The sequence below is a fragment of the Nelumbo nucifera genome, chromosome 6, assembly GCF_055504915.1.
Source record: "Nelumbo nucifera cultivar China Antique chromosome 6, China Antique-T2T, whole genome shotgun sequence".
Classification (NCBI taxonomy): domain Eukaryota; kingdom Viridiplantae; phylum Streptophyta; class Magnoliopsida; order Proteales; family Nelumbonaceae; genus Nelumbo; species Nelumbo nucifera.
In genome coordinates, this window is record NC_142654.1 from 2,086,450 (window position 1) to 2,095,819 (window position 9,370).

Here is a 9,370-nt window from a genome sequence, read left to right on the forward strand (position 1 = left end):
TAAACTTTAGCAATATAGAAAAATCCCTTCAGAATTGGACCATACCTATAGCACCTTCAGAGATATATAAAAAGGGAGTTTTTAGTCTAAAAACAGACTTCAATATTAAAACTATAGAAAGAGCGATAACACTAGGAAATGAATCAAAAGACTTCCACCTTATAGACCAAAAAACAATAGAGGCCTATAAGAGAAAAGTCGAATGCCATTTCATCCATTTTGGCCTAGTACAGGTAGCCATCAAACCATTGACCCAATTAGGACTTCAAATAGTTGTTTTGGCATGTCTAAGAGATTCTAGACTTAATAAATTCAGTGATTCCTTAATAAGAGTAATTGCGAGTAGCCTTAGTCAAGAACCCATATATTTCAATGCCTTCCCTAATTTCATAGTATCTTTAATGGACCCTTAACCTTGAGGCTACAAACCCAAGGTTTCAAAGTGAAACCATGATCAGAAAACTTAGCATTAGTTTACAAAATTTATTTCAAGACCATTAATACCATTTGTCCTAATACTAGGATAACGGGAACAAGGGGAATGACAATTTTGTTCCAAACAAATGCTAGAAATAATGTTGCGATTCCTAGACAAATTATGTGGAAAGATGTAAAGTTACCAAACAGGTGGCTAATAGCCAATGTCGAGCCTCCCAAACCCGTGGAATCCATTGAATTAGCTTCAGTATTCAGTGAGAAAGACGGATCTATAGAGCTATGGTTTAAAAGAGTCTCGACTTGATCAAGACCTTAACATACAGAACCATTAGAAGTGAGATCTTCTTATTCTAAAAGGTTGGTGGATCTAACAAAATCACCTCCCCCCCCCCCCCCTCCAGGTATAATATATGCCACATATGAAACACCAATAGTTGATGCATCATCATCAGCTTATCACACAACCCAGAATCAAGTCTCCTAAGTAAAGTCCTACGAACCAATAGAGACTGACTTTGAGATTAATCGTTTTAGAAATAGAGGAAGAATTTCAAATAGATAAAGACCTTATTATGCTACATTTTAATTCCCAACCAATAAGAAAGAAATGGATCTTTGAAAATTTCTCTAAATTTGGGAGAGATCATACTAGAGAATTCTGGTATGAAGATATAATAGAAGCTAAGGAAAATATTCCTTTTTGGAATTGGTTTATACAACAAAAACAATTTAAAAATATAAGACCCCCAGAAGAAGAATTAGGGGGATGTTTGGAACTGTGGCCGTTTTAAAAAAAAATGGTGCCACGTCAGATCCACATAGGTGTTTCAATAAACGTCCATGTATCTCATTGTTTGGTTCAGCCGATTATTAATTTGGCATTTCATGCATCGGTGAACCGTTTCCCCCAACGGTTGACTAATGTTTATCCTATGTGGTGCTTACTTGTCAGCATATACATGAAAAATGGTGATGAAAATCACCTTACCAAACAGCATAGTGTTGCTCACTGCTTACATGGCAGAAGCGCTCTTTTGTGAAAAATAGGTCTTGGAAGCATGGGCGTTTTTTCTTGAAAATCGGTCCCAAAAAGCACCCTAGATCTATGTGCAACAAATAAACTTTCAAAAGCTTGGAAAACTACTTCTACAAATAAAATTGTAGAATCAGTACATCCTCCTTTAGAAGCAACAAAAATAGGGAAAGAAAAACTAATAGGTAGTCCAATAAAAATTCTTCTATAATAAAAGAAGTTGAGAAGGTGATACTAGAACATTGTTCTCAAATAATAGAGCAAAACAAGTATACTAACATTTGCTTTAATGTTTTAGACAAATAAACAAATCGAATTGAAACCCTATTTAAGTTCCTTGAAAGTTTTTAATCAAAAAACAATAATAATTAAAAAAGAAAAACCAATGGGGATGGTAAAAGACTTTCCTCGAGACATGAGAATCAAGTGAAATGTGTTATACTTGTCCAAAATGAGTTACAAGGATGTTGCAACAAAGATGATTTCATTCCACAATTCCAATTGGAAAAAGGGAGAATCTTCAAAAACATCACCTAAAAAATTGAAAGAAGAAGAAGAAAAAACATTTGATAATCACTCCATAGATTTATTAAGTGAGGAATAAGAAATTGAAACAAAATCAGAAATAGAAAAAGTTGATGCACCCTCAATAAAGCTTAATAAGCTCTAATATAAGAGTAAACTAGTGGGGACCCGTGCGATGCACAAGATTTATTAAGCGAAAGCTAAATAATAGAAATGGTCATTTACTAAAATACTCCTTATAGTTTCATGGATTTACTAAAATCTACCCTATAGTTAACATTTTACTAAAACACCACTTATAGTTTGCAATGAATTTAATCAATCATCCATTAGATGACAATGGAAAATGACTGTGTTGACCCTAATGTTCATTTAAATAAATTTAATCAAAAGAAAATAAAAATAAAGATACAATTTTTGCCTTTAATAAGAAACGAGCAACCACTCTATTGGCTATATTTAGTCAATTTTGTTTTTTGTACAAAAAAAGTGTTAAGGGTATTTTTTGAATAACAAATCATGGGCATAATGACAAAGCAAACACTCCTTAATGAAAGGTTGATTAAGTAAATAAGTTGTAAAATATATGGGATATTTTAGTAAAATGAAAACTATAAGGTAGATTTAAGTAAATATGTAAAACTATAAGGTGTGTTCTAATAAATGACCTTAATAGAAACACATAAAAGTATACAATTCTTTTATATTTTCAACTTTTTAAATAATTATTCATATTTTATATACTACTTTTAATAAATTTTTTATAATACAAAAATAACAATAATTATTCTAGGTAGGTTTATTCATCAAACTGAGGAAACCGACCAACCCGATCAACTCAACCCAAGTTGGTCGATTTTCTAGTATTTAAGGTTGGCTTTGGTTCAAAAATTTTCCAATTCGACCAAGTTGGATCAATTTCACTTTGACCATATGTAAACCAACCAAAATCGAATGACCTAACCATGGATATATATTAATATTTTATATTTTAAATATAATTTTTAATATGGAAATGTGAGAAATTTCCCATATTTCTTAGTCTAAAATGTTTTTATATCATAAATCTAATTTTTAAATTTATTTTTTAATAATTGCAATATAATTTTTAAAACTTAATTAAATTTTTAAGTTTAGATCTTTTGAACCGACTGACCAAACCAAAAAATCTAGCTCATCACCTTGTCTCAAAAGACAAAAGCAGAAAAGACAAGCATCTCAATTAAAGATGCCCTCAAGATAAGATCAAATTTGAAAGAGATTTTGGAAACAACTTTCCTACCTATAAATAAGGATCGTCTTCTCATCCCAGGGACATGGCTGAGAATTGTGTTCTAAGGGTGTTTTCATTCTGAGTAGTCTTCTTGTGTTCTTCTGAGTGTTTTGTGAGCATTTTCTTATCTGAGTGTATTTCATCTGAGTGAAAGTTCTTATGAGGTTTGACAAGTGTAATTGTTAAGTTGTGCTTCCGGTGTGCTTTTCGCTTTGTAAGTTGAATGTTTCTGTGAACTTATTTTTCTTGTAATCCTAGTATGTTCTTCATTTTATAAGAAATCGAATTATATTGTTTTGTTGCTTTCATGCATAGCATATTGCCTCCCTCTGTCTGAATCTCTGTTATTAATACTACTCGATTACTATAACCCTTCGATTATCAAAGCCCTCAGTCGTTCTCAATTATTGCACAATTATTATTGCTCACTGTCCACTCCACTTGGTATTAGAGCCCATTGATCAATTGAGCCATTCATCCACTGATCCAAGCCCCTCTTAAGCTTTAATTCTTTCAGACTAGAACTCTTGGTCCATATTTCTTCCATAACCTTTTATGCCCCAAGACAATAAGCCTAGAACTTCAACTTGCAAACTTTAGAGATATCTTTTAATCAAATACTACCTAGAACCTTTAGCTAAAACCCAAGGACTACAACTTCCTCGGAGAGATCACTTGGCTAGAACCCAAGTTGGATAGGCTAGACATCTACCAGTGCCACCAAGGCTAGGAGATTTCTTGAAATAACTCTCCTGCCTATAAATAAGTATCATCTTCTCATCCCAGGGACACGACTGAGAATTGTGTTCTAAGGGTGTTTTCCTTATGAATAGTCTTCTTGTGTTTTTCTGAGTGTTTTGTGAGCATTTTCTTGTCTGAGTGTGTTTCATCTAAGTGAGAGTTCTTGTGAGGTTTGACGAGTGTAATTGTTAAGTTGTGTTTCCAGTGTTCTTTTGGTGTGTTTTTCATTTTGTAAGTTGAATGTTTCTGTAAACTTCTTTTTTTTGTAATCCTAGTATGCTCTTTCTTTAATAAGAAATAGAATTATACTATTTTGTTGTTTTCATGCATAGCATATTGCCTCCCTCAGTCTGAATTTTTGTTGTTGTTTTTGGAAGCATGTTGTAACAACCAGGGGCTTTGTACTTGTAAATATGAGAGAAATACAGAAGAAGAGTCAGATAGTGTCAATATGCTATCATTAGATGAAGAACATCTATTACAAATATTAGAAGATATTCCTGTTGAGGAAATCAAGAGAAAACATCTACTTATGAGGAAGGATATAGCGAAACAAAAATTCCCACTAAAGTCGGACCAATCTAGATGAATAGAAAATTATTATAAATTTGCAAAAGGGAGATTCAACAATTATTAACTAAAGACTTAATTAGACCAACTAAGTCCCCTTGGAGGTTTGTACCGTTTTTATGTAGAAAGTGCAGCCAAAATAGAAAGAGGAGTACTAAGGCTAGTGATTAATTATAAACCACTAAACAAAGCCTTGAGATGAATCAAATACCTTATCCCTAATAAATAGGTTGTATGACGCAGAAATATTTTTCAAGTTCGACCTAAAGTTAGGTTATTGGCAAATTTAAATAAGTGAGAAGGACATGTATAAAACAGCCTTCACAGTTCCTTTCGGGCATTATGAATGGATTGCATATATTATATATTTATAGTATTTAAATATAATATATATATTTACAATATTATATATATATAATATATTATAAATATAAAAAATCGAAAAATTGAAGAATTGAACTGATAAAAAACCGAAACTGATCATCATTTAACTAGTGATACCGATTCCATTTCGGTTTGAAGATATAGAAAAACGAGTAGAACCCATTTGAAAAAAACCATGGTTTGGTTGTTGTGAGCACCTCTAACAATCACTACAAAGAGACTTAGGTCATGTTTGGGATTGCTTAAAAATAAATGCTTATTTGGTCCATAAAGCATTTATTGATATTTGGGAAATAAGCCCGAAATAAGTGCTTATTTTAAAAATAAGGCTTATTTTTTAAGCCCAAATTTCCAGCTTTTTTAAGTGCTTATACAATAAGCACTTATTCAATTTTTTCTTTCAAAATTATCCCTAGTTGAATTTTATAAAATTACTTTTATAAAAGTACTTTCGTAAAAATGCTTTTATTAAAGTGCTTTCATAAAAGTATTTTTACAAAAATGCTTTCATAAAAGTACTTTCACAAAAGTGATTTCATAAAAGTACTTTTATAAAAGTGCTTTCGTAAAATTTGAAAGAAAGTGAAAGACAAATTAGTCACAAGTACTTATTTAAGTGCTTATTGGAGAAAAAGACTACCAAAAGCCCAATATGTAAGCACTTGAAAAAGTTGGGTGTCAAGTGCAAATAAGTGTTTACTCGAATAAGCACTTGTTTTTATGCACTTATTTTTAACATAAGCACTCCAAACATGGCCTTACTGCATTAGCATTTCCCCTCCTAATTCCTAGCCACCACTCCAATTCCAATAACACTTTCCTTGGCTCCATCAACATTACATTGATCTTGATCACTCTAACCAAAGGTTTTTGCCATCTTCTACATATGAGAGCCATTATGCTATGATTCCTTGTAACGTTGTCAAACCCTCTCCTAGTGCCATTGATGAATAAGAAATAACCTAATTGCTCATATATCATGTTCATGCTTTTAAAGCAAAAGATCGAGATTGAGGTAGCGTTTGATTACACTTTTCAAACCTTTGAAGTCTGAAAATGTTACTTTTCAGACGCCACCTATGTTTGTGTTTGAGTTTGAAAGGATGATCTGAAATGTATTTTCAAATCTGAAATTCTAAGACCACAGCCCAGCACTTAACGTGCTTAGATGCGTTTCAGACCTGATGCAAAGTCCAAAATGCCCATGAATAATTTCAAATAGACAAGGTATGCCCCTTAAACCCAAAATTATCTCATTCGAGTTCTTCCTCTTGAACGACAAAGGGATTTGCCGTATTGCACTTTCAGTCTAAGGTTTCACAAAGTAGAAAAGCATCTGCCACATCTAATTTTCTTGTCATTCTGCACTTTCAATTCTTCAATCTGATTTCACAATCTTCCTTGTTTCTATCATTTTTTGTTCCTTCAGTTCTGATTTCAAAATCTAGGGCACAAAACCAGTTGATTCAATCTTTGCAGCCATGAATATCTTTTGACTTGCAGGAGATAGACACATTTGTTCAGTATCTTGGTGCTACTTCTCAAAATCTATGCTACCGAATTGTGTTCAATTGATGCAAATTTCTCCATTTGGACTAGAGAAAATTTTTTCCCAAAGCGAAATCCCTCAATGTTTTCTAGGGTTTTTGTTAAGTTGATTCAGGTGGTAAAGTTGAATTCTTCTTCTTCTCGAATCTTGTTGTTGCAATTAGGGATTTCGCTTAAGGCGTAGGAGCTGTACGCGCTAGTGTTTCTAGGTTGGTACTTGGATCTCCTCACTAACTTCATGCTCAGTCCAAGGTAAGAAGAACAAAAGTGACAGGAATCTGGAATTGATTTGATTTTACTATTTGGTCTTTTCAATTTGGGTTTAACATGTTGTATTTTGTTTTGTTGTCTCTCTTTGGGAAAAAGGATTGGTGAGCGATAGTGATGGGATTCCACAAATTCTTTTAGCCCTGATCGTTATTAATTATTGATTATTTCATTTTTTATTAATTACTAAATATGTTAATAGTTTTTAAGATATTAATTTACTAATTATTAAATATTATTTAATGGATTGATAGAATTTATTTGTATTTTTAATATTAATTTATTTTTTAATAATTTATTTTTATTTTTAAAATTTATATGTGTTTGTAAATTATTTTTTAATAATTTATTCATAAATTTCAATATAATTTTGAATTTAATAATTTTTTTATTTTTAAAATTGTTATTTGTATTAGTTATTAATTATTTTAATTTTTTACTAATTATTAATAATTTTTATTTGTATTAATTATTAATTAATATTAGTATTTATTCATATTTTTCATATTATTTTGAATTTAATAAATTATTTTAGTGTAAGTTGAACTCAAAATTACCAAATTGTCTATTGTAGGGGTAAAGTAGTAAAGTTAGGGAATTTCAAATGCTAAAGGATTGATCCAACACAAACAACTTAGCTATTCAGAATCTCTAAAAAGTAGAAAAGCATCCATGCTGCTTTTAGATTTTAGAACAAATAATATCTTTTTAACTTTTCCAAATTTCAGATTTAAGATTTATCAAACGCCACATGAGTATCTAATCTTAATTAATGGCAAAAATCATATGTTCTAGTGTTGCATCACTTAGATGGCTCAAATCATTGATTGATTTATGGTTACCACTTTGAACAAACCAAATGTTTGGTTTAATTCCGTACATCACTTAGATAAGCAAGATTAATCCATTACACTAGGAGGCCACTTTGTTTGATTTTGGGCTGGTTTGGTTGAAATCTTGTGGTTGAGATTAACACATTGATTTCAGGACACCATTTTAATGGCTTAATAATCTTGCCCATCCAAGCAATGTACATTGACTTCAAATAATCTTTTTCAAGGGCAAAATTCTTAAACTATCTTTATAGTTTAGCTAATTGACTAACTCTATCCTTGCTATTTACATATTGTCTTAGAGTATTCCTAAATTTCTAACAATTGTCTAAAATTTCCCTTACCGTTAACTTTTTGTCAAGTTTCATTGCATGTGACATCACATGATTGATATATTTTCCAAAAATTCTTAAAAGGAAAAATTGCCCATTAGTACCATGTACTTTGGGCCTACTAGCACTTTAGTCCCCAAATTTTAAAATGTGACGATTCAATACTCAAACTTTTAAAACATGACAATCTAATACTTGCTGTTAATTAACTGTTAATTAGCTATTAAGTGGCATTTGAAAAAAACACAAATGCCCTTGAATGTCATCAAATTTTTTTATCAACCATCTAAACATTGACAAAAAATTAACGGTTCCAAATCTTTGCCTTTTCTGTTCAAAAAAATTGGAATTATATTTGAATGGACATTATAATGACCTCGATCTTTTTAAATAGAAGAGGCAAGAATTTAAGACTATTAATGACAAATCCTAAAATGGAACAAGTTTCTTTTCTCCTCCCATCTCTGGTTTTAGATCCTGAAATTAGAATTTTCAGGGTCATCAACAACATCTGAAGATTCCCTACACAAGTCCAAATCCGTCCGATACGAAGAACTGATGACAAATGTGTTCCTTCCCCCTTCTTCAATATCACAAATATTAAATTTTTGTTGCTCGATTGTTGTTGGCAAAGAGCAGTCCAGTCTAGTCTCGAAACTGGAGTAAAAATCCAGGTCTTACAGTTATGGATCTTGCTTGCAAGATGGGTTGTGCTTGGTCGCCTCCGTCGGGTTTAGGCCAGCGACACTCCAGTCCATCTCAGTTATCAAGTAATAACAGATTTCAGCGGCACTTAGATTCTCAAATCTTGCTTCCCCTTCTTCTAGCATTGGCTTGCGGTAGAGGACGTCTGCCCCGTTGACGACTACGACAACAAAGGGGGCTGACAATTCCAATGGCAGCTTATCGATATAGAATGGACTGTTCTCTGTTGGGAAAATCGATACAGAATGGTGGATTTTATAACTAAGGTGTACACCTCGGGGAATCTGAGAAAGTATTGTAAGAAGCACGGATGTCTCGATCAAGACCTTGAAGAAATGATCGAAACAGATCCTAAGGGTTTGGGATATCTCCACACTCATGACCCCTGCATCATTCATAGAGATCTGCAGCAACGTCTTCATCAACGGGAACATCGGGTAGGTGAAGATAAGGGATTTGGGGTTCGCGACGATAATGGGAAGGAAACACGACGCAGCACACTCGATGTTGGGACACCAGACTCCGGAGCTGTACGAAGAGGAGTACACACGGTTCATAGCACCGAATCAAGGAGTTCAAATCTGCGCCCCACCGGCTCTCGCCCCACAAATGCCCCACACGTCGAACGTTCGCCATCTGTCCCTTCGCACGCAGTTAGCTTGTCCCGCATGCGGACCCCAAAACTATCCCAAAATCGAATTCAAATCTCAAAACCCTCGTT